The sequence below is a fragment of the Fukomys damarensis genome, unplaced genomic scaffold, assembly GCF_012274545.1.
Source record: "Fukomys damarensis isolate Sample0158 unplaced genomic scaffold, DMR_v1.0_HiC HiC_scaffold_7, whole genome shotgun sequence".
Lineage (NCBI taxonomy): Eukaryota > Metazoa > Chordata > Mammalia > Rodentia > Bathyergidae > Fukomys > Fukomys damarensis.
In genome coordinates, this window is record NW_022900919.1 from 28208552 (window position 1) to 28227012 (window position 18461).

The 18461-nt window shown below is 42.0% G+C and overlaps 1 protein-coding gene across 5 annotated transcripts in view; it reads right to left on the minus strand.

Annotated features, from left to right (window-relative positions):
* Rin2 (Ras and Rab interactor 2) overlaps window positions 1-18461 on the minus strand; it is a 207247-nt gene that overhangs the window by 133748 nt on the left and 55038 nt on the right. For 4 of the 5 annotated variants that reach the window (XM_010634172.3, XM_010634176.3, XM_010634174.3 and 1 more), the window contains one exon: window positions 12598-12698. The exons of the other annotated variant lie outside the window; for it this stretch is intronic. The gene's annotated coding sequence lies outside the window, so the exon portion shown is untranslated. The remainder of the gene's footprint in view (window positions 1-12597; window positions 12699-18461) is intronic. 5 annotated transcript variants of the gene reach the window in all.

The following is an 18461-nucleotide window of genomic DNA, read 5'->3' on the forward strand; positions in this document are numbered from 1 at the left end:
AACTCTTAGTAGCAAAGTGAATGATTCCAAGAATTTCAATCTGTGAGTTTCTAGGATTTATTCACCGGTCACACTGGACACTCCAAGTGCACTGGGTATGAGGACAAGAGCTGGTTGCACTGCAAAAAGCCTCAGAGTAGCCAAAAAGATGAGCTCACCATGGCTGGGTGGGCCTGGGCCTGGCAACTCGCTGCCCGTGTTGGACACAGACACCTCCAGGGGCCATCGTGTGTGGAGGGGAATATACCTCCATAGCTATGGGCAGTACTTTTCTTTGGTAGGATGAAAGGACTTGGATGGAGATTTAGCTTTGAAAGGAGCCTGGCATTCTCATATAAGAGAAATCATTTGATATTTTAAAGTGTGCATCTTATTTTTGTCACTTAACATTATAGTATCAAGGTGCATCTATTTTCCTACATATAACTCAAGTTTGTCCTCTTTATGACATAGTAGTGCTCCACTGTGTGCAAACACCACAGTTTCCTCAGCATTCATCCATTAATGGGTAGCAGGCTTTCCAAGATTTAGCTATGGATAACAGGAAGTAGAGAAACCTTTACTGAATGTGAAGGAGACACAGACATGGAAGGAGAGGGAGAGGAGGGAAGGGAAAAGGGATGGGAAAAAAGAGAGAATTGAAGAAAAAAGTGGAAATAGAGCTTTTGCAAATGGGAAGGGGATGAAGAATTGGAAGGAACAGGAAGGGACTGGGGGGAAAGGGGACAAAAAATGAATTAAGATGCATTAGACACATGTTCCAACTCCCTGTGGTAAATGTAATCACTATGCACCGTGCACTGCATATGTACTAATAAGAAAAGAGCCTGGGAAGGGCTGTGTCAGCAACAATAGTGCACTGAAGGCGGGTGCTACACAGAAAAGGACTGTGCCCTGCATCCACACAGGAGAAACAGAACCAGAGAGCATTTCTGTGTTTCAAACCATGTCTCCAGACTTCCCATCTTTGTCACAATAGGGAAACGTGAGCCCTTTACTAGGAATGGATAAGCAGCTGATCACAAACCGGTGCCCAAGTGGACCCATGCGTGAGGAAGTGTGTGTGAGGAAGAGGACTACACTCTCTGTGAGTGACACAGGAGCCATTCCCCTCTGTGGCCACCTTCCTGGGTCTTCAGGCGACCACGACCAACAAGAGGGACTTTGTGCACAATGGGGTTTCTCCTGGGGAAACCAGGTCAGGTTGGCCTTGGGTGAAAGAAGCCAGGAGGGAGGAGCAAATGCCAGGACCAGTTGGGGGTACGGGCATGGGCACAGCCTGGGACATACTCCACCCCCCCAAGAATACAGCTCTTCCTGCTGTGTCCTGCTCCTCAGAAACATCAGGTCACTTCCACTCCTGACGATGCCAAAAGACCCCACAGGCCTACAAGGTGAACTTGTGTCTTTGGGGCACCGGATGGAGTTAGGGAGATGGAGGAGGAAGTATGGGTGAGGTCGGCAGTCGTCAGGGAAAGAGACCTGCCAGACACAGACAGCTCCAGGACCTAGGACGACTCCCAGCATTAAAGGGTGGGGCTAAAAACCACAGTCATGACAAATGTTCATAGCAACATCATTCACAGTAGGCAAAAAGTGGAAAAAACGTGGTGTATCCATAAGATGAAATAGCACTTAGTTGTGGGAAGAAATGAGGTATTCCCTTATGTCACGGCACAGGTGGGCTTTGAGTGCCACGTGAAAGAAGGTGGACCACAGAGGCCACACAGCCTCCTCACATACAATGCCCAACAGGAAGATTCCCAGAGACAGAGCCCAGGGGAGGAGACGCTCGGCCGGGAGAAAGGAGGAGAGGATGACAGTGGTTCTGGGGCTTCTTTGTGTGGTGATGAGCTTTAACGTAGTGGTGATGGTTACACAAGTTTGTGTCTACACTGAAAATCACTGAGTTCTGTGTTTTAAAGGGGGTTAATTTTATGGTTAATTTTTATATCATTTTATAAAACAGAAATGAACTCATTAAAGTGAAAGCCACGGTTCGATTTGACTGAGTAAATTGAAAAATGGACTACGGCGGCCACTCTGTCCGTTCAGGGCAACCCTCCACTCCTCCATGTGCAGACAATCACACACTCCACTCACGCTGTCGTGTCCAGTAGGGCTGATATAGCTCATCTTAGATAGACTAAATGCAGAATCTGCTTAAAGAGAAATCAAAATGGAGAGGCTATGGGAATAAAGGAACCCTTGTAGACTGTTGTTGGAAACTTGTAGACTGGTAGAAGCACTTGGAAATCAGTGCGAAAATTCCTCAAAATACTAACTCCAGAAATGCCATTTGACTCAGCTATTCTGCTTTTAGTTACTGTCCCTTTTTTGTTTGTTTGTTTGTTTTTGGTACCATGGATCAAACTCAGGACCTTGTGCTTGCTAGGCAGATGTGGTGCCACTGAGCCGCATGGCTGGCCCTCTAGGTATCTTCCTGAAAGAGTTAAAGACATCATATCCAGTGATACATGTATAGTAATAGCAACACAATTCATAATAGGTAAATCTTGGAAACAGCCTATATGTGCCCCAACAGATGAACAGATAAAGAAAATACGGCATTTATACATGATGGAGTACTACTATGCCTAAACAAGGACAAACTCCAGTCATCTGTGGGAAGATGAATGCACCTTGAGACTCTAATGCTAAGTGAGATAAATGAGACACACAGGATTATGCAAGAGACCCCAAGTAAAAATAAAGTGCAAAATAAAGGATAGACTATAAGGAGTAGGGACATTGATCTTTCTCACTGGGAAAGGGGGTCAAGAGATGGAGGGAGGAGGAGGAAGGGATGAAAAAGGAATGGAGACATGTGACAAATATGTACAACTCCACACAAGGAATGTAAACATGGTGCACTACAATCACGTACTAATAAAAACGATTTTTAAAGATGACAAAATGTAATCCATAAACATACTTCATGTTACAAAGTGCCTTAATAAGAGAAGATATGCTATTATTTTTAAGCTAAAAATCACTAAAGTTTTTCTAATTTTAAAAAAATTGATTTTTTTTTGTGTGTGAAATGACTGAATTAGCCAGGAATAAATCACTTTCTCTTTCCTGCCCCTTTACACTCAAAATATGTTTCAGATATCCTGAATGAAGCAAATAAATAAGTTAAGTAAATAAAACTAGATGAAAATGCAGGTACAGAATGAGCTCATGTTTGAACAGGGAAGATAGTTCTTGGCACATCCATGAAAAGAAAAATGAAGAATGAGGAAAGGATTGTAATTTTTAAAATTTAGTAATATAGTAATTAAGGTAACTGCATATCAGCATATGTTATAAGTAAGTAAAAGTCAAAAGTTGGCTTACTATTTGCTGGGAATTTGATAAAAGATAACGTATTTAACTTATAATTAATTCAAATAGATCAAATCAAAATTCTAAGACTAAAATCCGTAGCTATAAACAGATAAGAAAAGCAATTGTGAAAAACCACTGGATAGAAAAAAAATGTGATTAATTTGAAACTGCTGAAACGTCCCAGTAATAAAAATGCAAATTTAACTGAGAACAAATGACTTCTCACTTAGGAAATTAGTGAAGATTAGGAAAGAGAGGACACTCCTTTGTTGATTTCTCAAAGCCTTTATCTTTCTCTGAATAATTTTAATTTTCTTTCAATAATTCTTCATTTTATCAAGTTAAATAAATTCTCAAGTATTTCCCTTTTTTTTGGTGCTATTACTTGTATAGGCTTTGGGCCAAGGCAGAGTTGGGTTAAACGCTTGAGCTCTGTAATTTGCTCTGTGTGTGTGTGTGTGTGTGTGTGTATACATACAATTGATGGGCAATATAAATTCTCAAGTACTTCCCTTTTTTTTGGTGCTATTACTTGTATAGGCTCTGGGCCAAGGCAGAGTTGGGTTAAACGCTTGAGCTCTGTAATTTGCTCTGTGTGTGTGTGTGTGTGTGTGTGTGTGTGTGTGTGTGTGTGTATACATACAATTGATGGGCAGTGTCACTTAACCTCTTTTTGAGGCTGTTTCCACATCTGTAAAACTGTATCAATGGAACACTCACCTTGCTGTGCAGTGTGGGTTGTATGTTATGTTAGGCAGCTTTCTATCACTATAACAAAATATCTGGCTGATCAACTCATGAAGAGAAAAGGTTTATCTTGGCTCATGGGTTTGAGGTGAGGCTGATATGTCATGACACATCAGGAGTGTATGGGCTCCAATGTTGGAATACATTTTGTCCTCATCCCAACTCACACTGAGATTTGATGGCCAATGTAACTTTATGGATACACATTTTTCGTTTCTATGATAAACTTGCACAATAAAGCTCTTGCATTTCTGTATCCTGCCTGGGTCATTTGCTTCATTTATCTGAGTTTTTGCTGGGTAAATGATGGATTCAGTGTACCAGAAACATCACACTAGGACAGTGTCAAGTGTTAGGCGGGTTCAACTTCAGTTCTAACACAAGTTCATAAAAGTTTCTCAGTTTTCCCTTCCTAGGACAGTTATATCTAGTTAGTTTTCTAACAACTTATAATAAAACTTTCAAACACAGTAAAGTTGAAAGAATTTTTCAGTGGACACCCATATATACCACCCATACACATGCTTGGATTTCACTCTCCTAGATTAAGGTTGTGTCTCATCTTAGGTATTATAAATCAATTAAAGACAACTGAAAGTGTACAGGAGGATATCCATGGGTTCCATGCAAATACTGCAGCATTTTATATCAGGGATTCTGGCATCTCTGGGCTGTGGGAGTCAAGGAGGGTCCTGGAACCAATCTCCCCTGGATACCAAAAGACAACTGTACTTGGTTTACAATATATTTATCCATCTTCATCTTAGGTATTATAAATCAATTAAAGACAACTGAAAGTGTACAGGAGGATATCCATGGGTTCCATGCAAATACTGCAGCATTTTATATCAGGGATTCTGGCATCTCTGGGCTGTGGGAGTCAAGGAGGGTCCTGGAACCAATCTCCCCTGGATACCAAAAGACAACTGTACTTGGTTTACAATATATTTATCCATCTCTACATTTCTCTATCTCTAAATCCACCCTATTTAGGGTGCATGTCAAGGCAAAATGCAGATGTCCGTATTTCCCCCTAAATAATTTCCCATGTGTATCATTAACTGGAGTTCAATTTTTTTTCAGAGTAAAAACAGTTTAATGTAAAAATGTACACTGAAATTATTCCTAATGTCTGAAACTATTTCCAAGCATCAGGCAGCAGAGATGGACTGACTGAGAGCAACAGGCAGCTGTCCATTCCCAGGGCAAACCTGATGCCTGGGGAGGGCAGAGACGGGCTTGGGATGTGGCTGGACCAGGCAGCTGGCTGGACGTCTTGCAGAGGCTGCCTTCTGTGGGTCAGGTCTCCAGGAAGCAGGCTCTGAGGCTGAGCTTATAAGGTGCAACCATGGTCTCAGTGCCTACGGACTGGGGGACAGCAGTGGGAGACGTGGACAGGGGTATGGCCTCAGCCAGCCCCATGGGGAACTCTGGAGATGTGGGCTGAGATGGTACCACCTTTGTGCCCCCAGCACCACCAGTCACTGGGTGGAGTTCCTCAAAGGGGATCTGGTGGTATCACAATGGCACCACACTAATGACGCTTTGCTTGTGTCAGCAACCCAGAGTGCAACAACTGCAAACGTTCTGTTCCACGGCAACAGAAAATTCCAGCCTAACCACACTTAGGGTCCTGGAGACAGAATTATTGGCCTGGGGTAGGCTGGGATAAACATTGGCTCATGTGTTATTCACTGGGGGAAATAAAAAGGTCACAGCGGGCTGAGGCTTATGGTTGACGGATGCGTTCTTGAGGAACTTCTCAGGTAGAGAGGTGGCAGGCGGTCTTCACCACACTCTTCAGGGATCACATATGACAGGCAAACCAAGACAGGATTCTGAGGTCCTGCATGTCACAGAAGTGTGAAAGGACTTGATACATGGGGACAGGGTTAATGAACCCCTCATGTGGACTGTGAGAACTAAAGCAACTAGTTGTCTCACAGCCTCCTATAAGCGCATCAGGTTCAGACTTGAATGAAAACCCAAATGGTTTCATGAAAATCATATTTAACAATGCACATTTCACCTCCTCCTCACTTCTCCTAAGAAACATATATCTTCCTGCAGTGGACACCTGCCATCTGTATTCCCCAAATCTTCTGACCGCACTCCCGCACTCCAACTGTGTCTCTCAGGATCAGTGCCATCTCCCAACAGAGTGCAGAAGTAAACAACACAAAGCTCGTTTCCTGGTCTCCTTGCTGCTGGGACACATTCATGTGCCAGGCAGAGGGGCTCAGGCAAGACTTCACTGGGCACTGAGTGATGCATGTGGGGTCAGGGGCCACTGGCGGGGCAGAAGCTGGGAGGGGATTTCCTGACAGCCTTCTGGGCCTGACTGCAGTAGCCAGGTCCTGGCTGGAAGGTCAGTGGAGTCACTCAGGAAGCAGCCTAAGGCCCAGTCCTTGATGCATCTGTGAGCCTGAGAACTCTATTCCTCCTTGGTATCTCTCTCTGTGCAAATAAACTAGAGGTGATTAATTCTTGGCATATAAAACCCCTGACCAATGTAAAACCTGTCATCCACAAAAGCAGACTTTAAACCACACCAGCCACAGCACACTTTCATCAAGCACCACACAGATATGCCTCAGCTGAAGATGTGGTCATGTCCCAGTTAACTCATCATGTTGGAAACATCTGATGTCAAAAATGCACTCAATACACCCAGTGCACCCAATACCACAGCCCAGCCTAACCCACCTTACATACACTCAGAACACTTAAGGTAGCCTATTGGGGAGCATTGAGAAAGTATTGTACTGCACGGAGTACTGACCTGGACCTATATGGACTCTTCCCCAGGAGCCTGGGTAAAGATCAAAATTCAAAATCTGAAATATGATCTCTACATTGTAAAGTCAAAAACTTGTAAGCTGACCCACCGTAAGTCAGGACCTGTCTGTACCTAACAGAAACCCAGGACCCTAAATGGACTATATATGCAATTGTTCTCATGTGGCCTAGTCTTCCTACCCCTCTGTGCTCTAGAAGGCCAAGGCCCTCCAGACTGCCCCACAGGAGGAAGGGAAAGCTCCCTAACTTGGCAGGCTTATTCAAGAGGGTCCTCCATACACTGGAGCAATTTTATTTTTTGGCTTCATCTCCTACCACGTCTCCTGTACGACAGCCTTAAATGAATTCCATTTGCACATAACTAGGTTTCCATAACTGTTCACCTACTCTTCCTTCCTACTGTTTATCATGAGATCTACCAAGAAAATACTTCAAGAACCAGGGCAATCATAGTCCTCTTGAGCCTCTCACCATGACTTCTTCTCATCTCACAGATGTTATTTCAGTGGCCTATCAGCATCCATGGGTCTACTGTTCCCAGAATGTAACTATTATCCAGTGATAATCCAGAAAATCTGTCATTTTGGTGAGGCACAGATGTTGAATCATTAATACACCAAGGTGAGTTGACCTGGCGTTTTCCTTCTTCCTCTCCACAATATCCACAGGGCCTCATATCAGCCCTACCTAGCAGGAAGCCATGAAACAAAGCAGGCAGAAACAAGCCAGCCCAGGGGCCATTGAGAGCAAGATCAGAGCAAGGCAAGAGTGGACAGATGGAGGACTGGTGGAGGAAATGATGAGGTCAACAGAGCCTCTCAGGGGTCAGTGAGATTAAAAGGCAAGGGACCATGGTTATAATATGACAAAGAGAGGGTGTACTTTGTCCCACTCTGTTCATAAGAAACAGATTGCCCTCTTTGCAGAGCAGTGAGAAATCTCTTGTAGGTCAAGGACAAACAAACCTATGCATCTGCACGAGCTTCATGTTGGAAAATAATACAGATAAATGAAGGAAAAAAGCCCCAAAGTGCTCCAAGTTGATGTGACACCATAGCCACTGGTAAATGCAGGAAGTGAGTGATTCATTGTGCTACAGAAATCAGGCAGGAAGACAGAAGACTTGGTTGGTGGTGGGACTCAAGGGTCCACACTCATTCTCCAGACTTTGCTGGGATAAAAGCAGAAACCACACCCTGACCTGCCTCAGGGACAGAGGACACACTCTGTCCTCGGCCACTCTTTGCTGACTTCCTGTTAACAAGGAGGAAGTGGCCTCAGAAGTGGCGCTGGTCACTGTGACCAGCAAATCTGAGGTCACCACTGTGTGTGAGAGAGCTGAGAATGGAAACTGAGGCAAGCTGGGAATTTTGTCATTGAGGAGCACAGATTGTGAGAAGTTTAGAGGTGAGCTGGGGTTTAAATGTGTCCTTCCGCCCATCTAGCAGAATGGGAAGCCGTGCTTGAGCAAAATGTATGTGAGAATGTTCAGTCAACTTTGAGCATTCATAATACATGAACAGATGATGGACAAGTTGACAGATGTTGAGCCCTGGTTCCAAAACCAGAGAAGGCAGTAGGCTCCTTCAGCTGTGTACCTGAAGGCCATTCAACCAACAGAAAAAATTTTTTTTTTGAGACAGAGTCTTTCCACATAATTCAGGTTGGCCTTGAACTCACAGTTGCCCAGGCTAGCCAGAAACTCATTGAGATCCTCCAGCCTCAGCCTCCTGAGTATTGGGATTACAGATGTGTGCCACCATACCCAGCTAACTGAAGACCATTTTATACATGATTTTGGATTTTTTTTTTTTTTTTTTTTTTGCAGGATCAAATTCCTTAGGTCAAAACTGGTCATCTCCAGGGGTCTGATGTGGGTTCCAAAGACAAGCTAGGTCAGCTGCCACAGCATTCATGTGTCGGCAGGACTATCAGACTAGGAAATTAGGAAAACTCACTAACAAATAATGACACCTTTTTAGCTAAATGAAAAACTTCACGAGAAGATGACGATACAACAGCTAACAACCCCCACACTACAGCCCCAGCTGGCAGCTGCTATCAGCAAGAGCAGGCCCATTCCATTCAGGATGTTTATCAAGAAATTAAATAAGATTTTTATGGGGGCTAAGTTGACAAATGAGTCAGAGAAAACAGTAAATCATATGTCACTGTTTCCTAAACATCAGTCATCCATGCTCTGCCTTTGCAATTCCTGACACTGTATATCACACCAACTTAAGAGTCTCCTTTATTTTTCCACTCTCTTTTGTATCAGTTATACAGATGAAAGGGCTTTATTTTGGCAGATTCACAAATACACATAACATATTTTGATCATTTTGTCCTCTTCCACACCCTTGCTCCACCCTCTCTCCCAATTCCACATTTTTGGGGACATTTCAATATGTACTTTTTGCTTATGGGTTTTCTTTAAATTGACTCACTTTCTACCTTAAATTTATATCAGAAGCTAATGAATTTGACTTTCTAATTATATTTTTTCTATCCAAAATGCAGCTCATGACAACTATAACAAAGATTGTAAGATACTTTGGGACAATGGGCTCAGATAACAGAATTGGGGTACAACACAACTCAGCAGCTGCAACAACAGCCTCTCAAAGTGAGCATAGCAGACACAAACACACAATCCCTAGAGGGGCACAGAGCACACTGCTGGAGCACACACAGCAGGTGGGGGAAGGTGCAGTCTCCCAGAATCAGTGTGCAGGGACTCCGGGCTGATGACGGATCTTAGCTCAAGATGGTGGCATTGCTTGAACCACTAATAAGCATTTGGAATCATCTAACACAGTCTATATATTGGAGGATGTCCTCGGCTCTCAGGGACAGAGGAGGGCTCACTTTGGGTGGCGCTAATGGTAGACTCTGTCCTCCTCAACTGAAGTGTGTAGAGACCCTAGGAAGTGAAAGAACGGAGTGTGAGCCAATGGCCTGGGAAGGTTTAGATTAAAAGAGGACCTCAGCAGACCCCTCTTCTTAAAATTAGGTTCAATCAGTTGGGATCCAGCCAAGAAAGATCCACCTAATGATGGGGCTGCCCTCATAGGTACCGCGCTGCCGTGGAAGGGACAGAGCCTCTGGTACTAGTGCAGGTCAAGTACAGGTCCATCGACCACTGATCTAGTATAAGATTGGAACCCCAGGAGTGGAGTCTAAGACGGGGTTTCTGATGCACATGGCTTATTGTGGGTCTTGAAAGGAAGGGAGGAAAGTAGAGTAGGAAGGGACAACAGCAGAGAATGTCACTGTAGGTCAGGTCTGGTCTTGGCCTGACCCATGGAACATGAATCACACCACATAGTTATTCCTCTTGAAGCACAGCAGCTGGTGGGGAGGACTTTAACACCACTGTATTAAACTGGTCTTGCTATGTGTACCCTCCAGGGTGGGGAGTTCCTGTTGGCTGGAGCAGATCTCCAGAGAAGCAAGAAACTGAGATCCATTTGAGTTTAACATCCACTGTTGCTAGGAAAGGTGCCTCCACCTGATGAAGGGGACTTAAAAAAATAGCTTCCAAAAAAATAGGTCAGGTGTGGTGATGCATGGCTGTAATCCCAGCACTCTGGGAGGCTGATGCAGGAAGATTACAAGTTTCAATCTAGCCTGGGAAACTTAGTAAGACCCTCTCTCAAAAAGAGGGGCTGAGGATGTAGGTCAGTGCAAAGACCCTGGGTTCACTCCTCAGTACTACAAAAAAAAAAAAAAAAAGGGGCCCAAGAGGGGGGCCTTTGAATGGTCTTTTGACTGGTAGGACCTAAATGAGTCTGTAACTAATTTTTTTTTTTTTTTTTTTTTTTGGTACCGGGGACTGAACTTGGGTCCTTGTGCTTGTGAGGCAGACGCCAGAACCACTGAGCTAAATCCCCAGCCCATGATTTTTTTTTGTTTTGTTTTGTTTTTGGTACCGCTGAGCTAAATCCCCAGCCCCCAGCCCATGAGTCTGTAACTAATGCCTTGAGTTCATTTCTCAGAAACAACTAAAGGTCAATTTTTTTTTCCTTCTTGGCTCTTATTCTGTCCTTGACAGTCACAACTAGTAAAAATCTTCCTGAGATGAAATTCCTTTTTTTTTTTTTTTTTTTTTTTTTTTTTTTTTTTGGATTTTGAGACAGCATCTCACTATGTATTTGAGATTGACCTGGAACTCACTATGTAGTCCAGGCTGGTCTCGAACTCATAGTGATACTCCTGCCTCAGCCTCCCGAGTGCTGGGATTACAGGCATGAGCCACCACGCCTGGCAAAGAAATTCTTATAGTTGTTACAAAATCCTCATCACACAGGGGCAGATCCAGATTTCAGGTAGTCTGAGGCTTGTTCCATTTTGGAAACCCTCCTTATGAGAAAATTGCTAATGCAAAATGCCCATAGTTCCCAGGTGTAGCTCTGGGCAAAGAAACACCTGAGGACCCTTGAGTGTTACTAGATGCAACATAAATCTATGCCTGTCCGCATTACTTTTAGCTATATCCACAGAACACTGTACTACTAATTTAGTTTTAAAACTCAATTAATTTTAAAAAATATATACCTAACGCATCCTAAATAATAATCATGGTGAAAATCACAATTTGGTGTGATAAGTACATGTATTTTAAATAGTCTTCAAATAAATCCCTAAGCTCAAACAAATTGTTACACCTAAAGTCATCTCATGTTCAAGTGTAAATGGGCTTGCTTTGGGTAAGTGGTAGTAGGTATCTGTTTTAGATGCTCCCTTCTCTGCCCTAGGCTTATTCTCCCAGGAAGGAATGGGACCAACAGTTGGTCACGTCTCCCTGTGGTTGTTCTATGACTGTTAACACAGGGAAGGGTCCATCCCAGGGATGTGTGTGATATTGAGCAGTTTGCAGTCACTCTGTGGCTTAGTCTCTCATTTATAAAGTGAGTATCTAATGAAATGATCAATGGAAAAAATATTTCTTAGGATAATGCTTGGATTATGGTAATTGCTTCCTAAATGTTGGCCATTCTGATAACTATTATTATCAGAATTATTTTTAAAAACCTGATTTTACTAAATTGCCAGGCCAAGATAAAAAGTGTTCATACACATAGCCACCTCCTTTTTCAGTGCAGTGTAAAGAAGTAACAACATATTCAATGCATGCTAAAATTTTGCAAGTTAAATTACTGTTTAAAGTGTGAATCACAAATTAACGCATATATTAACATGAGCAATGAAGAGTGAACATTAATAATTAAAAGCTCAGTATGCTCATCTAAATAGATGTATTTGGTGCTGGAACATCTACATTTCTAACCAAGTATGTGGTGTGTGTGTATGTGTGTGTGTACATGTGTGTGTGAGGCTTCAATGTAAGTCAGTGAGCACCTGCCTCATCCAGGAGAACAGACGTCATTGATGAGGCATCTCTAGTGCTGTAAGTTAGTGCCATTCTAACCCTGATAGGAGAAGGCACTTACAGAGAACCCAGAAGGGAGTTACCCAAGCAAAGGAGGTTTCACCGAAATCAGGATTCACTGAAAAACCAGCTCTTGGCTCTTGGATTCCTTGCTTCTGTATCTCATTGTATAAACTTGGACTCTTCTATCTAGTTCACGGATCTGCTCTCCCAGATTCTTGTCATTATTTTGGTTAATTTATAAAATTTCATTTTCAAATTTAAAAAAACATAAGAAGCACATTGGAGACTGCGGCTACTCCTCCTGGTCAAATCTGTAAAGTTCTCACCTCACTCCTTCAGTCTGGGAGAGCTGGTCAACCTGTTCCATATTGATCTGGTGACATTTTGAGCTTGTAAGTCTCCCAAGGAGCTCAGATCTCTGGGTCACCTGGAAATAAAATATTCTTGGTTTCATCATAAAGGTTGGAACCCAGATTAGACAGTGGACTTCATGGAAACCATAAACCTGGAGTCTAAAAATGTCCTCTAAGAGTTGTGGGAAAGAAATGAGCCAGCTCCAGTCCTTGTGATTTTATGTTGCCTTGCCATCCATTTGATTATACTCTGTGAGTTGAGAAGAGAGCCATTGACAGAGCCCAACCACAGTGGCACCTTGATCTTGGATCCTCAGGCTCCAGAATTCTAAGAAGTAAATTTCTAGTTGGGTGTGGTGGTGCAATCTGTAATCTTAGAACTCTCAGGGGCTGAAGCAGGAGGATCACAGGTTTGAGCCTAGCCTGGGTAGCTTAGTGACTTAAAGAGGCCCTACCTCAAAATTAAAAAGAAGAAGAAGAGGAAGAGGAAGGAGAGGAAGGAGAAGAAGAAGAGGAAGAGGAAGAGGAGGAGGAGGAGGAGTCATTGTCTGGGGATGTAACTCAGTGCAAAGGCCCTGGGTTCAATCCCCAGTACAAACAAAAAATAAATTTCTATTGTTTAAACCATCTGGTCTATAGTATTTTGTTAGGATAGCCATAGCTGACTAAAATACTAACAAACCTTTCCCATCTATAGATAAATTTCATTAACTGTTAAGGATATGTCCTTCTAGAATTACACATATGCATGCATGTCTGTGTGTGCATGCATGCACATGTAGATAGTTTGGATCTGGCAGGTCTGCTCCTCCCAAGGGCCATGTGTGTAAGGCTTGGTCTCCAGCTCAGGGTGCCACTGAAATGTGGTGGAGCCTTTAAGAGGTGGGGCCTGCAGGAAGGAAGTGAGGTCATGGGGTGTGTGGCCTTGGAGGGATATTAAAATTCCAGCCCTTCCTGTGTCTCTCCCTTTCCTGACCACCATGAGGCCAGCAGCTTTGCTCCATAACCTGCTCCTCACCATGAAATTGTGAACCAAAATAAATCTTCCTTTCTGTGAAGTTGCTTATCTCAGTTATTTTGTCACAATAATAAAAAGCTGACTAATACACACATACCACACACCTACATATTTTTTCACAAAGGGATCATACTGCACATACTGTCCTGTGATGTGCATTTACATTTTATGATCTAACACGGACATCTTTCAGTACCAGGAATTGAACTCAGGACCTTGCACTTGCCAGGCAGGCACAGCACCACTGAGCTACACCCCAGCCCCAGAAATCTTACATATTAACCCAAATTCATCCTTTCAACCTATGAACATTTAGGTTGCTTTCAGTTTTTGCTATTTTTGAACTTCAAGCAATATTGCAAATTTTTTCAAATATCCTTTAATACACTGCTAATTGCAGTACTGTTTGTTTTTATAGTACTGGGGATTAAACCCAAGACCTTCACACTAAGCTACATCCCCAAACCTTTTCTATTTTTTCAGACAAGTTCTCCTTAAATTGCTAAATTGCCAAGGTTGTGCTTGAACTTAAATTTAAAATTTTTCTTTTGTAAATTTGAAGGTGACTGTTTCATTTTCTTCTAAAATCCACTGTTAAGACAGGTCTGAAGCCACTGTGATTTCTAATACTGATACCATTTTTTTCTCTCTGAAATTTTGTTACAAAAATTGTTTTGACCCAATCTTGTACAATTTCAAATGCTATACCTTAGTGTGGGTCTATTTTCACCTATTATTTGGAATAATTATGGACCCTCTCAATCCAGAAAACCACATCCTTTACTTCTTACAGGGTTTCTCAAAAATTTTTTACTAATTTTTCTTCTTCATTTTCATTGTTCTTTCAGGAATTCCAATTATTAGATGTTAGATTTCCTAGGTTAGTCTTTATCTCTCTGGTTTGCACATTTCTGTATTTTTGCTCTGTATTCTTTGATTTTTTTTTAAACTTGATTTTGCAATTCTTTTGTGTGTCTAGGTTGCCATAGTTCTACTTTGCAAAGTTTTTTTCACCCTAAATATTTCTTTATTTCAGAGCATTCTTTTTATTTTTATTTACTTATTTTTTGTACCAGGGATCAAACTCAGGAACTTGTGCTTGCAAGGCAGGCAGCAGAAACACTGAGCGAAATCCGTGGCCTAGCCCAGAGCGTTCTTTATGTGCTATTGATGTAATAGGTTTTCCTGCTAAGGATTTCTGTAATGGCTTGCTTACTTTTCTCTCTCTCCCTTCCCCACTCCCTTCTCTGTCATTCTTTCTTTCACCTTTCTTCTCCTTGCCTAGGGTTAGCTTCCACTAAGTCGCTGTTCTCCCTTTTTGTTTGCTTTGGCTTTCTGTCTTCACTACAGGAAATTTTCTCTTCAGTCGTCTTCCTTATATTTAAGAGTGATGCACCAAAGAATCCACTGAAAACTCTTAGCCAAACGAAGGACTAGCTAGCTGTAGGGTTCACTCTAATGACAACTGACCACATGATTTTCCTTGTCAAGAAAAGGGATAAGAGGATCCCGGGGTCAGTATATTTCATTTCCTTCTCTTATGCTGGTCTGATTTCCTGGAGAGGGGGTTTTTAGTCTCTTGCTGAAAGAGGATTTAAGCCTGGTGGCCACATTCTAAAAGCTGACTAGATGAGAGGATTCCACCCACAACACTGTACACAAGTACCACATTTTATTTTTTAAATATGAAGCCCTCATTTTTATAGTACCTGTGTCCTTCTATGCAGAGATCCCCACTGTACTTTCTCTTAGAGTGGAGAGTAGTGCTAGGGTTCTGTTTTTTAAACATACTTTCACCCAACACATTTGCTTTTTAACAAATGTGCATCCCAATTTACAAAGGCAACTTGAACTGACAATTTCTAAGCTTTTGTGGATTGTGGGATATGAAATGTACTGTTTCCCAGCTTCTCCCCAATAAGTTAGATACCACTCATTCAAAAATTATTTTGCTCTTTCTCCTTCTTAATATTTTGGGTTTATGGCTTTTGAAACTTTACTGTCATTTTAGTGGGGTTTCAGGATAAGCAAAAATAAGAGTGTTTCACTGAAGTGGGGACACAGCTTTTCCACTGTTAAAAAAGCAATCATGCCAGAGTCGGCCTTACAGGGTTATTGTAGAATTACATGACTTGATACCTGTAAAGTATACAAGCATGGCTAACACATAGTAAACACTCAATATTTGCCATTGCTATAACTGTGTCTCATTTGTACTTGTTCCTAATTGCCTATTTACAGAGTTTGTGCATTTTGTATTGGAGTGACTGTCTTTTCATCTTGTTATTAAATACTCATGTACTTTTGTAGACCAATAACAAAGAAGCAGGAATTAACACTTGGGGGACTAATTTAAAATATTGGGCCAGGGATGTAGTTTGGTGGTAGAGCACTTGCTTAGTATGCATGAGGTCCTAGGTTCAATCTCCAGTACCATAAAAAATGAAACAAAAAAAAATGTTAAGTATTTGGGAGGTAAAAAGCAATGAAAGAGCGAGATACAGAGATTTCAGTAGTTACCAGTATACACAAATTCTTCTAAGAGATAAGTGTTTTAGGGTACTATGCTATATATCTTTGTTTCTTTAATAACAGTTAATGATTATAATGTCTATTGTACCATTAGAAATGAATAAGTGACTGTCAGAAAAAGACCAAAATAAAATTATAAACTTGACTAAAATATGAAGTAAATAAAAGGCTAGACGAACAAACTATTCAAGTTACATTGAGACTCTTTCCTTGTGACAACAGTTGGGAGTGACCAAATAAACAAAACTGAGTATTTCAGTAAAGACAGAGAAACAAAAGGCTTTATGAAAAGCACTTTTACTGGGGTTCCCAGGACCATGTGGGAGTGCAGAGGCCAACAACCATCTGGTACCCAGGACCTCTGGCAGAACATGTATCTGTAGCAAAGAACTCAAGACCATTCACTTTCTCTCTAATTCTAAGCTCATCAAAGACACCTTTTGGAGACCAGGAAGGCCCCAAAGACCCCGGAGGGGGTCTCTACAGCTGCCTGCCTGCCTGCGATCCCCGCAGCCTCACATAGTAAACACTCAATATTTGCCATTGCTATAACTGTGTCTCATTTGTACTTGTTCCTAATTGCCTATTTACAGAGTTTGTGCATTTTGTATTGGAGTGACTGTCTTTTCATCTTGTTATTAAATACTCATGTACTTTTGTAGACCAATAACAAAGAAGCAGGAATTAACACTTGGGGGACTAATTTAAAATATTGGGCCAGGGATGTAGTTTGGTGGTAGAGCACTTGCTTAGTATGCATGAGGTCCTAGGTTCAATCTCCAGTACCATAAAAAATGAAACAAAAAAAAATGTTAAGTATTTGGGAGGTAAAAAGCAATGAAAGAGCGAGATACAGAGATTTCAGTAGTTACCAGTATACACAAATTCTTCTAAGAGATAAGTGTTTTAGGGTACTATGCTATATATCTTTGTTTCTTTAATAACAGTTAATGATTATAATGTCTATTGTACCATTAGAAATGAATAAGTGACTGTCAGAAAAAGACCAAAATAAAATTATAAACTTGACTAAAATATGAAGTAAATAAAAGGCTAGACGAACAAACTATTCAAGTTACATTGAGACTCTTTCCTTGTGACAACAGTTGGGAGTGACCAAATAAACAAAACTGAGTATTTCAGTAAAGACAGAGAAACAAAAGGCTTTATGAAAAGCACTTTTACTGGGGTTCCCAGGACCATGTGGGAGTGCAGAGGCCAACAACCATCTGGTACCCAGGACCTCTGGCAGAACATGTATCTGTAGCAAAGAACTCAAGACCATTCACTTTCTCTCTAATTCTAAGCTCATCAAAGACACCTTTTGGAGACCAGGAAGGCCCCAAAGACCCCGGAGGGGGTCTCTACAGCTGCCTGCCTGCCTGCGATCACCCGGCAGCAGGCGCGCGACCTCCCGGCCTGCGCGACAACAGACCCAGGAAGGAAGGTAGCCGTGCGGGTGCCCTTGAAACACCCCCACGCCCCACCCCCGTTCTCAAAGCTCCTGATTGGGCCAGTCCTTAGACCAACTCTGCAGAGGCATAGGTTCTCATGAAGGGTAGTTTTCTGAGCTCCAAACTTTGAACATCTTTAAAGAAAGGGCAGGGGAAACCTGTAATAGAACTGAGTGGAGTTCAACCCTGAGGGTAAGGAAACTAAAGTTAGGCCTTGTAGATTGTGTTCAGTCTCAGTTGTGGGTAACAGCCATTGGCTAGCTGAGACCAGGGGATTTGGTTCTGCATATGGCTGTGCATGTGGTATAATATGAGATCAGAGACGGCCTGAAAGAGGACCTTCAAATTCTTTTTTTTTCTCTCTCTCTTTGTTCTTTTTTCCTCATTCCACCCTAAAATTTCTTTCTTTTTTCTGTCCTCTCTCTCCAACTAAGTCTCTTGCTCCACCATATTGTCCCTCATCTCCCTTTTTATTCCAGCTCCTGAATAACTCAGACTTCTTCTTTTCTTATTTTTTGTTTTTAGGAGGGGTTTCTCTTTATGTTCTTTTCTCCACTCATTTTACCTCACTCATGGCTCTGTACCTTCAAGGGAAGGCAAGCGACTGTTATTGTTAAAGGGATATATTCCTGTCCTTATTCCTGCACTCTCTCTATCCCCCCTGAAGTTAATAGCTTTGTAAAGATAGTAAGGTAATTCTACAACCTCTGGATTCACTTCAAACCTGCTCTAACTCTTTCACTTATCTAATCCTTTCGTTCTTAGTAGGACAAATGAGGATGCAAAGTCTGATAGTGAACCAACAGGACTCCCTGGACCCATAGCATAGGAGA